We start from the raw sequence: 11965 nt of genomic DNA on the forward strand, positions 1-11965 counted from the left end.
GTGAGAAGCCTGACATGAGGCAAGATGCTGAACTGCTCCATGCCTTGACTTCTCTACTGTGAAATGGGGATCATGAGCCTGCCCACAGTCCCTCACAGGGCTTTGGAAAGAATGGCTTAGCTGTTGGATGGGAAGATGCTCTGTGAACAGCAAACACTGTTTGTGTGAGCAAGAACTGTCCTGGTCAGTGAGTACATCATTGCTGCAAATGCAAGTTGAAGCTGTTCGTGGATTTGGACAGAGCAACACAGGAGGGTTTGTTGGGTCCCAGTGGTGTCTCCAGGAGACAATCATTTTTTTTTTTCAGGGTGACAGCTAGTCTTTTCTGTGACTTGATGTTCTCAGAAATCTGTTCATTTGCCCATGGGATTTGGGTCTGGGAATTCTCAGAGTAATCATGGGGTGGGTGGAAGTGCATTTCCTTAATGGGAAAGAATCGAAACCTGTCTTTTCAAGACAGCTGGGTGGTACCTTTAAAGAGGAACTAAATAGCCCTAATGCTAAGATTTTAATATCTCTTCGTTGTGATGTGTGTGTGTGCGTGTCTATGTGTGCATAGAAATGCCTTAAAGAAACATTGACTCCTGATCATTTCTTTTGGAGAAACACATTGGCTGTGTGATTTTGTTCAGGACACTTCACCTTTCTGAGGGAGCAGCCTCCCCTTTAAAGGAAGGGAGGGACTTCCGACCAAGATGGAGGCGTAGACAGACACGCTGCATCTTCCTCTGTAACTAAGAAGGAATACAACTACCTCAAAACTAGAAACAACCAGATGTTCCAGAAAATCAAACTGCATGTAAGTTCAGCAAACAAAGATATAAAGAAGAAATGCTCATCCAGACAGGAAGGAGGGGCAGAACCTGGGCGGAGGGGGCGTGGTGTGGTGGTAGGGGCGGCGGCGGTGGCAGGCGCGGTGGCGGGCCGGCGGAGGGCGTAATCACACGTTTTGGGGATTCAGGGATGACACCTGGGGAGCTTTCCAAGCTCCTCAATGGACCTTGTGGCCCACAGTCCCAGCACCAGGGAGGGTCAGGCCTCATTTCTTCTGGCTGTGCGGGCCAGTGGGGGCTGGGGTGGCGGTGGGACTGCCAGTCTTAGCAGAATCTGCTTGTTTGGAGGGCCCCCACAGTCCTGGAGTGTCCGCGGACCTGCCCACTTTGGGGGCAACAGCTGGGCCGGCCGCTGGAGGGGCGCCATTCAAGTGTGGGGGTTGGGGAGGTGCCTGGAGGGGAAAAGGTGCTGGGTGGGTGGCATTGTTTCCTCTCAGACCCCTCCCCCACCTACACTGCCACAACGTGGTGAAACAGGCGGCCCTGTACTGATGAACCCCTAAGGCTCCGCCCCTTAAACATAACAGGAACGGCAGCTCTACCTGGGACGCAGAGGAAAACAAACACAGGAGCCTGTCAGAATGAGGAGACAGAGAAGTATGGCCCAAAAGGGGAAATGAATCAAGGTTCCAGTGGGAGAACTAAGTGACAAGGAGATAGCCAACCTAACAGATGAGGAGATATAGACAACCTAACAGACACAGAATTCAAAACACTGGTGATAAAGATGCTCACAGGCTTGACAGATAAGCATGAGTATGGCAAACACAAAAGAGAAGTGAAGGCTATGCTAAGTGAAACAAAGGAAAATCCACACAAAACCAATGGTGAAGGGAAGGAAACTGGGGTTCAAATCAATGATTTGGAACATAAGGAAGAAAAAAACAGTCAACCAGTGCAGAATGAGGAAGGAAGAATCAAAGAAAATAAGAAAAACTTCCCAAATTTTGTGAAGGAGATGAACATACTGGTCTGGGAAGCACGGAGGGTCCCAGGCAATCTGGACCCAGAGGGGACCATACTAGGATGCATCATGACTGAGATGCCAAAGGTGAAAGATAAAGGCAGAGTCCTTGGTGCAGCAAGAGAGAAGCAGAGCATTGCCTACATGGGAGCGCCTATAGGACTATCAGCTGATTTCTCAGAGGACACTTTGCAGTCAGGAAGGGACTGGCAAGCACCATTCAATGTGATGAAAAGCAACCTGCAACCAAGATTACTCTATCCAGCAAAGCTATCATTTGGGATGGAAGGGCAGATGAAGTACTTCCCAGACAAGGTGAAGCTAAAGGAGCTCATCATCACTAAGCCATTATTATATGAAATGTCAAAGGGACTTACTTAAGAAAAAGAAGATCAAAACTATGAACACTAAAAAACTATGAACACTAAAATGATAACAAACTCACAACTATCAACAACTGAATCTAAAAAATAAAAACAAAATCCAACTAAGCAAACCAGAATAGGAACAGAATCATAGGCATGGGGATCATTTGGAGGGTTATCAGCTGGGAGGGGGGAGGGGGAGAAATGGGAAAACGGTGCAGGGACTAAGAAGCATAATCGGTTGATACAAGATAGACAGGGGGATGTTAAGAATAATATAGGAAAGGGTGAAGCCAACGAACTTATATGCATGACCCATGGACATAAACTAAGGGGGGTGGGATTGCTGGAGGGAAGGGGGTTATTGGGCAGAGGGGAGCAAAGGGGAAAAAACTAGAACTACTGTAACAACATAATCAATAAAATATACTTTAAAAATTTTTTTAAATTAAAATTAAAAAAAAAAAGAAGGGAAATTTAACCTGGCTCTGTCTACTCCCCAGGGCTGTGTCTATGTGTTGTATGGACATATACACGTACACACACATTAAAGGATAGGACAAATGTAGTCACTATGATGAAAGTGTATTTTTTTCCTCTTCTGGACTCTTCTACATACACACACACATGCACAAACACACGCACGCACACACACATCCTTTGAGGCTATGGATAAGGGAAAGTCATTCAGAAAGAAGGCAGTGTGCATATGGAAAATTGGTTTCTAAGGGTAAAGGGAGTAAATGAGCCATGTGTGAACAGAGATAATTATTGTGACTATATTTAATGCCAACCCTAGGAAGTAGGTACTGTATGTCCCCTTTTTGCAATCAAGAGATCTGAGGCTCAGAGATGCCCACTAACTCTCCCAAGGTCACACAGCAAATAAACGGCAGGGTGGGTTTAACACTCTGTTCTGTTTCCTGCAGAATCTGGTCTCTTCCTGGCCCCTGCAGCATAGAGACATGGGACAGTGTGTAAGTCAGGGATCCCCAGCTGTCCACAAAGAATGACAAACAGGTTTCTGAGTCCTTGTATCATTTTTCTTTGTTATGAACATACGCAGTTTTTGTCTGTTTCTTTAGGTCACTGAGTCTTTAGTCTTTTGTCATCAGTTTTCCAGTTTTCAGGCCCAGAGGTGTGTCACTACTCAGCCTCACACGCCATTACAAATGCTCCAGTTCCTGGCCTGCTCCACCCTAGGGTCCCACCCAGCTGCCCAGGTTCCCAGGTGGAGGGTGCAGGACCCACGGCAAGAGAATGGGAGGAGGGGACCTTGCTCAAGAGGGAATCCTGTCAGACTCTGGGCTCCTGCAGCAGGGGGCTTTTGGGCCCTGGCTTTGGCCACCCAGGAGACAGGGCCTGTCTGGGCAGAGCAGAGGCTGAGAGAGGTCCTCTGGCTGCCTTGTTTACCGTCGCCCAGACGCCAAGCCTGGCCCTGTCAGCCCGGGCCTGCCTGCACCCTGGGAAGTGATGGGGAGGGGGTAGTTTCAGTCACTGATGAAAGCCACTGAAACCAGAACCAAGCATACATGAAAAGGAGGAAAGAAGAGGCACCAGCCGAGTGCTGGGTCACAGGCGTGATTGGGCTTGTCTCCCACTTGGAGAGATGGAGACAAAGACAGCGTCATCCCCCGGAACGAATGACTGTGCCTCCACTGAGCTGCCTGTGAGCGGGCTGCCAGGTCTGCAGTGGTCTGAGAGGGATGCCTTTGGCTTCCTGAGTTCTTAGCAACATCCATATCCGCATTCAGGAGTCCTGGGTGTTGGGAAACCTTGAATGGTGTAAGCTGAGAAGTAGCAGCATCAATTCCTGTCTAGACTAGATGTTTGGAATCCAGGTTCCCAAGATGAAAGGGTACATTATGAAGACAGGACATAAATCTACTCTGCCACATTCACCTCGGATTATTTACACCTTTTGCTCCTTCTGCTTGTGGCCTGTCCCACTGCAATCCACTTCCAAATTTTGACAGATTCACTTAGTTCATCAGGCATGTACGTAGTCAATCACAAATATTTCCATTTTTGAAGGCCCCCTTCTAACTCCTGCAAAGTTTTACCTTTTTACTTGGGATCTTAATGACACCCTAAACACTAAGTAAGGGATCGTGTTTGTCATGAGTGTGCAGTAAAAGCTGGCTGGTGAGAGTCACCAAGTGTGGGCTGCTAATCCCGCCTCCACCGCACCCTTGGTCCCATGCCCAGCACCTCAGTGCAGCGGTTACCCAAGGATGTGGGAAACCGCTGGGGCAAGGCTGCTGACACAGCCCTTTTTGGAACTGCCAACCCAGGCTCCTTGGCAACCCAAGCTCACCATCTGCCCAGTCACCCAGGGAGAACACAGAGGTCAGTGAACTTCTGTCAGGGCCGACTGTTCTGGGTGTGGAAAACCAGCCATGGGGTTCCAACCAATATCGGGGAGCCAGTTCTGCCTCTTGCCCAGTCTCAGGCCTAGCATTCCCAACTGTTTATGAGACACTTGACTTGGATGATCCCTTGGTGCTTAAAACATAAGAACATGAGGCTAGGTCAAGCAAGTCACATTATCTATTGAGATCTCCATTTCCCCATTTTTATCATGGGAAGATTGGACTGGAGGAGTCGCTCAGATCCCTTCCAGCAGAGGTCACTGGCAAAATAGGATGTGTGGGCTATGAAATCAGAAATGTCCATGTCCATATTCTTGCTCTTGTGTGTGGCCACAAGCACGCTTCTGAACCTTTTCTACCCTCAGTTTCCTCGTCTGTAATAATACCTATTATATAAGAATGCTATAGGTGTAATTATTCCTGGTCTACAGCAATGCTAATAATAGCTAACATTTATTGTCTGCTTCCCAAGAGCCAGGCTCTCCTCTCAGTGCCTTGTACATACCAAGTCAGCCAATTGTAAGAGAACCTCCACAGAGAATCAAGACTGAGAGAGGCTGCATCTTTCCCAAGGCCACTCAGCCATCAGGTGCCATGTCTGGGATTTGAATCCTGTATCAGACCTTCACTATTACTCTCTCTCCAAGAGGAACCTCGTAAGTGTCAGTTTTCTTTCCCACCCCCACCTCCTACTTTCTTCCAGCTCTGCATACTCTTTAATTTGGTGTCTGAAAGAAGCATCCATTTATTCTTCATGTTTTACCACTCTCTGTCTTGTCCCACATAGCCACTTGTGTCTTCTGCCATTCTTCCCAACCCCTTTTACTTCCATATTTAGTAGTGTTTCAGTTAAAGAAAACAGCTTGTGCAAATGCCCTGTGGCAGGGAGAGACAAGGAAGGAAGAGCAGGGCAAACTGAACTCCACCTGCAGTAGTTTTTCTACATGCTAAGAGAAATGAGAAACTTCTCCAGGCTCTTAAGACAAGGAGTGACATGATCTTTTGACGTGAGGTCTCCATCCCAATAGAAACCTTTTCAAGAGCCAGCAATGCCTTCCGGTGTCTCTGAGCTAAAGTTCCTCTGCTTCACATTCAGGGCCTCTGTCCAGCATCCAATTAGGGCATGTGTCTGGGTTGGGGGTAAGGTAAAGGGCTTCCTGGGTGGGCAGGCAGCCTAGTTGGTGTGTAAGACCCACCCGTCCCAGGGAGCCTAGAAGCCTGAGTCCCCATTACCTCCTTTCACTCCTGATGCACACAGTAGTCCCTCACCAGTCCTCACAGGTGGCCCTTCACCTCCTTCCACAAATCTCCCAACTTTCTTTCCAATTAACCTTTTGAAGTACTTTTAGCCCTTTCTGATGAACTCTGACTTCCTTGTTTTCAGAGATCTGTACATATACCCAACCATCTAGGGCTAACAAGAGATGCTTCCTAAACACCTGCTAAGTGCCAGGGACTGTGCAAAACCCGAGGGGTGGGGCACGAAGCCCTGCGTTCAATATATTCACATCTAGTCTTGCGGGGTAAGGAAAGTCGTGTTAGCAGATAACTATTACAGAGATAAAAATACAATGTGGTGGGAATTCCAGGAGGGGAGTGACCGCTTCTGCCTTAGGGAAGGGCTGAAGATCAGTACAGTCGGTCAAACAGGAGGCAGCATTTGACTAGGGGGCCTCAATGGCAGATCTGGACACTCACACATGGAAGGGGAGACATCCTGCATGCAGGGCACAGCAGAGCCAAGGCTGAGAGGCAGGGCAAGCACTGTTCAGGCCAAGGTTGCATTGTGTGACGGAAGAGCATGCATTGACCTGGCCTCCTGGGAGACCAGCCTGGGGGAGTTGGGGTGGAGTCCTGCAGGAACATTACCCCTCTTGTCCCAGCATGGTCTTCCTCTTGAATTTAAGCCTTTGAGCTACTATAAGGCAGGATCTAGCCACTCCTCTTCCTCTACAAAGAGTGTCAGCACCTGGAACTGTGATCTGAACAGCATGGATGCTCAGAGATTCTGAGAGACTCTCACAGGCTTTGCCTTGTAGGCCCTGCAGGATGGGAAAGGGCTTAGGCCTAGAAGGGGTGGCTGGGCCTCGGGATGTCTACACTTTCTGCCATTACTCAGGCCATTCCCACCAGCTATGGTCTCTGCACCCATCACTTCCAAATCCCTACTCTCAAGTCTCAACTCAAATGTTCCCCTGCCTTGTGCCTTCCCAGGATCCCCAGAAGGTACTATTTCCTCTTTGGAAATTGAGAGCTGTCCTTTGCCTCTCCTGCACCCCTAAACACCCCCACCCCCCAAATCATTTGTTTGTGTATTGGCCATTTTGCCTTTCACAGTGAAAGGTGCCTGAGGCATCTCTCTTCCCTTCCTAACATCCTCCAAGGCCCTCACACAGCAACCATCATACATTACCTGGCGCAAGAAGCACATGTGGCCAAGAGAGGGTAGTTTTAAAGAGGTTTGTTCCCTCCCTAGGCCCTGAGAGCTGCATGCTGGGGGTAGTGTTCAGTCCTGGGCGGGGCCTAGGACACCTCTGGTGTTACCTGGAGCTGCACTTATCTGACTCTGTGCCTACTTGGCAGCTGCCCCCTCTTCCCTCAAGAAGTGCCTGTGACTTGATGGCTGAGCGCTGATAAGGTCAGCCGAGAGGTGCTCTGTTCACCTGACTCCCAGCACAATCAGACCTGCAATCTCAGCTCTGAGTCACTCAGGGAGGCACACTTTCCGCCTGGTGTTTTTTGTGACCTCTCCCTCACGTGCATTAAAAGCAGCAGGAGCCAAAATACATACCCGCCAGGGAGCTGGGAGAATTCAGTGGGGCTGTGGGAATGAGGTAAGCTCTTTCTTTGTAGTGTTTTGGAATGTACATTTTTTTCTCTTTGGAGAAGAAGCTCCTCACTACCTAAGGGATGATCTGAGTCATATGATTTACACACAACTCTGCTGATTTACAAACACCTCAACTCCACTTCACTTCTTGAAATTAGGGCAAATTATCAAAGGACTTTACGAGACATTTATTGCCCATCTCTATGTGCCCGGTGGGGCTTTAGGGTTTACAAAAGAATTACAGTCCCAACCTGCCATGCAAACCTCAGCTCCAATAGCGTCCTAAATGCTCAACGCTCTGTGTGGGGCCAGCAGCAGTCACGTGAAGCTGCCATCTCTTCCTTCGTTTGGCCTACACATCCCCACTGCCAGCAGGTTTTTGCTCCACCTGGAATCCCCTTGTACCTCCATTTGATTATTCATTTCTGCTTATCCTTTACAGGCATACCTGTAGGTAAGCCATCACCAGAAAACCAGAAGTATTTCTGCCAGGCAGAATTCCCGCCCCCTCACCTCCTTGCTCTCATCAGCAGACGTCCATGACTCTCTTCAAGCATCACTCAGTGTCTGTAGCAAATGCTGTCTCACACACAGAGGATGGATCAGTGCTGTGGAGAGGCAAATACCCAGAGGCCAAGAGACCTGGGTCCTGGTCCAAGCTAAACTTTGGGTCTGGGTTTTCCTCTTCAGCCTCTCATCTGTGGAATGAGAAATTGGCCCAGAGCAGGGTTCTTAGTCCTGGCTCTGCTTAGCCCCATTTCCTGGGACCCTTGTCCAAAATACAGATTGCTGGGTTCCCTTTCCCAGACTGATGAAATCTGTCTCTAAAAGGATGCAGCCTAGAGTCTGTATTTTTAGGAAGCGTCCCAGAACTGGTACATAGCCTGTCTGGTTCCTCTCTCAGGGCTAGGGTTGAAATCCGTGCTCTAGAGGACTCTTAAAATGCTACAATCCTGTGCTTTCTTGAATGATGAATTTTGTTTTTCTTAATTTGATGTTCCTTGGAATAAGCTGCATCCCAAACACCATCGTGAGAACAAATTCGGGGCATGAATGGGAAAGCGCTGGGTCATGGCTCTGTTTTCAAGTCCTTCAAGAGGCTACCCTTTTTGGTAGAAATTTCAGGTAGCTGAAAGCACATAATCACCACCAACCCATTTGTCTTAGTCAACTCAAGCTGCCAAAATAAAATACCAAGACAGGCTGACTGAAACACAGACATTGCTTTCTCACAGTTCTGGAGGCTGGGCAGTCTAAGAGCAAGGTGCCAGCAGGTTCAATTCTTGGTGAGGGCTCTTCCTGGCTTTCAGATGACTACCTTCTTGCTCGGTTCTCACATGGAGGACAGAGAGGGAGCTCTGGTGTCTCTTCCCTTTCTTATAAAGGCACCAGCTCTATGAGAGTAGGGGCCCATCCCTACTACTTCATTTAACCACTATCACTTCCTTATAGGTCTTATCTCCAAATACAAGTCACAATGGGGCTTTAGGCTTTAACATTTGAATTGGGGGGGCGAGGTGGGGTGGAGCAAATATTTTGTCCATAATCCAATCTATGGCTGATGCTTTAGAGAGAGCCAAGCTGACCTAAGAGGGCAGATTGAGGGCTAGGTAAATTTCATTCCCTGTTTTAAAGTTCTTGAGAAATAGCTGCTGTTCCCTCGGTTGCACAGCTAATTCAACATTTAAAATTTAGAAAGAGCATGATTATTCCCCTCTTGTAGAGGTGTGGATTCCATTTCATATCTAGAGTGCCCTTCTGGTATCCTGGACGAGATTCAGGGTGGTTCTGGATGTCTGCACACCCCTCATCCCACCCATTTCTCAAGCAGGATTTCCAATGTCTTTTGCCAGTTCTGTGATCAACTTCATTTCTTATTAATAACAATGCCTTTCTCCTAAGTCAGTTAATTCTGGTTTCTACTGCCTGCAACTCAGAACTCTGACTGATACATATATCATGTACGGAATGAATAAAGTAGTTGTGAGTGTTCGGTTTGAAGCAGAGAAGTCTCAGGGAGTTGCTATTTATCTATAGATATCTGAAGGGCTGTCGTGTGGAAGAGAAACAGGCTGCTTCTGTGTGGCTTCAGAAGGCAAAACTAGACCAATGAGAAAAGCTTTGAGGAGAAATATTTCAACTCAACACAAAACCTTCTAAGATAGCCCTCAGCAACATGATGCCTAAGGATGAAGTGAGCTTGCTCTGGGTCACTGCTGGGGTTAGTGGAGGCTGGACTCTTAGTCATGGATGCTGTATAGAAAGGATCTATTCCCTTAAGATGACCTGCTCTTAAGAGAGATCTCCATTTTTGTTGGGTTGGCCAAAATTTTGTTTGTTTGTTTTCGTAAGATGGTTCTAGAAGGGCTTAGTGGTCTTTAACATCGTTTGAAACACTTTTGTTAGATTGTGACAGCTGTCATATCACCATGCATTTAAAAAAGAAAAATCTACTATAATTGGTGCATTTTGTGGTAGCCATTTTAATATTGAAGATGGAAAAAAATATGCAACATTTTTGGTATATTATACTTTATTATTTCAAGAAAGGTAAAAATGCAACTAAAATGCAAAAATAATAATAATAATATTTGTGCAGTGTATGCAGAAGGTACTGTGACTGAGCAAGTGTGACAAAGTGGTTTGCAAAGTTTAGTGCTGGAGATTTCTCTCTGGATAATGATCCGTGGTCAGGTAAACCAGTTGAAGTTGACAGCGATCAAATTGAGACAATAATTGAGAATAACCAATATTATACCACACAGGTGATAGCTGACATATTCCAGATATCCAAATCAATAAAGTTATTGGTGAAAGTGAAAAATTTATCTTTTATTTTACGGAAAAAACTAAATGGACTTTTTGGCCAACCCAATAATTACACTTCAAGACAATTCAGGTGCCATTTTAGTAATAAATTTGCCACAAGGGGAAAGAAAAGAGGAGAGAAAGAAAGCAAGAGAAGCATCTAGTCTCTTGCTTATTAATTTTTTATCATCTTAATTGTCATGATAATAATAAGAAGTAAACCACAAACAATAAAGAAAATTTAGTTACTATAGAAAAGTATAAAGTAAAAAATACATATCACCTATAAACCACCACACATTTTTGAGTATGAATTTTATATCAATATATATATTAAAATTTTTGGTAATGACTTGATTGGAATATAATTTACATACCATACAACTCACTCATTTAGAATGCACAATTCAATGTTTTCTGGTATATTCACAGAGTTGTACCATCATCACCACAATCAAATTTAGAACATTTTTCTAACTGCTCCCCAAAACCCTGACCCCTTAGCAGCTACCCCTTATTATCCCCACCCCTCACTAGCTCCAAGAAACTATTAGTCTACTTTCTAAATTTGTAAATTTGTCTGTTCTTCTGTTCTAGAACTTTATATAACATAACATATGGTCTTTTCACTTCTAATATTTTTACGGTTCATCCATATTGTAACATATTTCAATATTTCATTTCTATTGCTAAAAAATATTTCAGTATAAGGATATGCCATTTTTTTATTCATAATTGGTTGATATTTGAGTTGTTTCTACTTTTTGCCTATTATGAATAATACTGCTATGAATATTCATGTACAAATTTTTGTATGGGCATATGTTTTTATTTCTCTTGGGTTTATACTTAGTAGAATTTTTAGGTCATATGGTAACTCTATGTTTAAATTGTTTGAGGTTGCCAGACTGCTTTCCAATGTAAATGCACCATCTTACATTTTCACCAGCAGTGTATGAGAATTTTGATTTCTCTACATCCTCAATAACACTTGTTATTTTTCATTATAGCCATACTAGTGGGTGTGAAGTGGTATTCATTGTAGTTTTTATTCGCATTTCCTGATGACTAATTACTTACCTTGTCATGTGTTTTTTGGCCATTGTCTATAGTCTTTGGAGAAATATGCAGATTCTTTGCCAATTTTTAAGTTATGTTATTTGTCTTTCTCAATACTGTTTTAAAAGTTCTTTATATATTTTAGATACAAGTCTTTTACTAGATATGATTTGCAAAAACTTTCTCCTATTTTTTTGGTTGTCTTTTCACTTTCTTGATGGTGTCCTTTGAAGCACAAAATATTTTTAATGTTGATAAAATCTACCTTACCTATTTTCCTTTTGTTGCATACATTTTTGATGTTATATCAAAGAAGCCATTGCCTAATCCAAGCTCATGAAGATTTACCCCTATGTTTTCTTCTCACTGTTTTTACAATTTTAGCTTTATGTTAATGTCTTTGATTCATTTTGAGTTAATTTTTATGTTTGGTATGAGGAATGGGTAAAATTTTATCCACTTGCATGTGGATATCCAGTTGTCCCAGCATCTTCTTTTGAAAATATTATTCTTTCTTCATTGAATTATTTTGACACCTGTGTCAAAAATCATTTGACCATGAATGCTTACTGCTGGAATCTCAATTCTATTTCATTAATCTATATGTCTATTCTTATACCAGTACCACAATGGCTTGATTACATAGTTTTATAGTAAGCTTTGAAACCAGGAAATGTAAGTCCTTTATGTTGTTCTTCTTTTCCAGAATTGTCTTGACTATTCTGAGTCCTTCA

The sequence above is a fragment of the Furipterus horrens genome, unplaced genomic scaffold (assembly GCF_987537825.1).
Source record: "Furipterus horrens unplaced genomic scaffold, mFurHor1.1.pri manual_scaffold_1, whole genome shotgun sequence".
NCBI lineage: Eukaryota > Metazoa > Chordata > Mammalia > Chiroptera > Furipteridae > Furipterus > Furipterus horrens.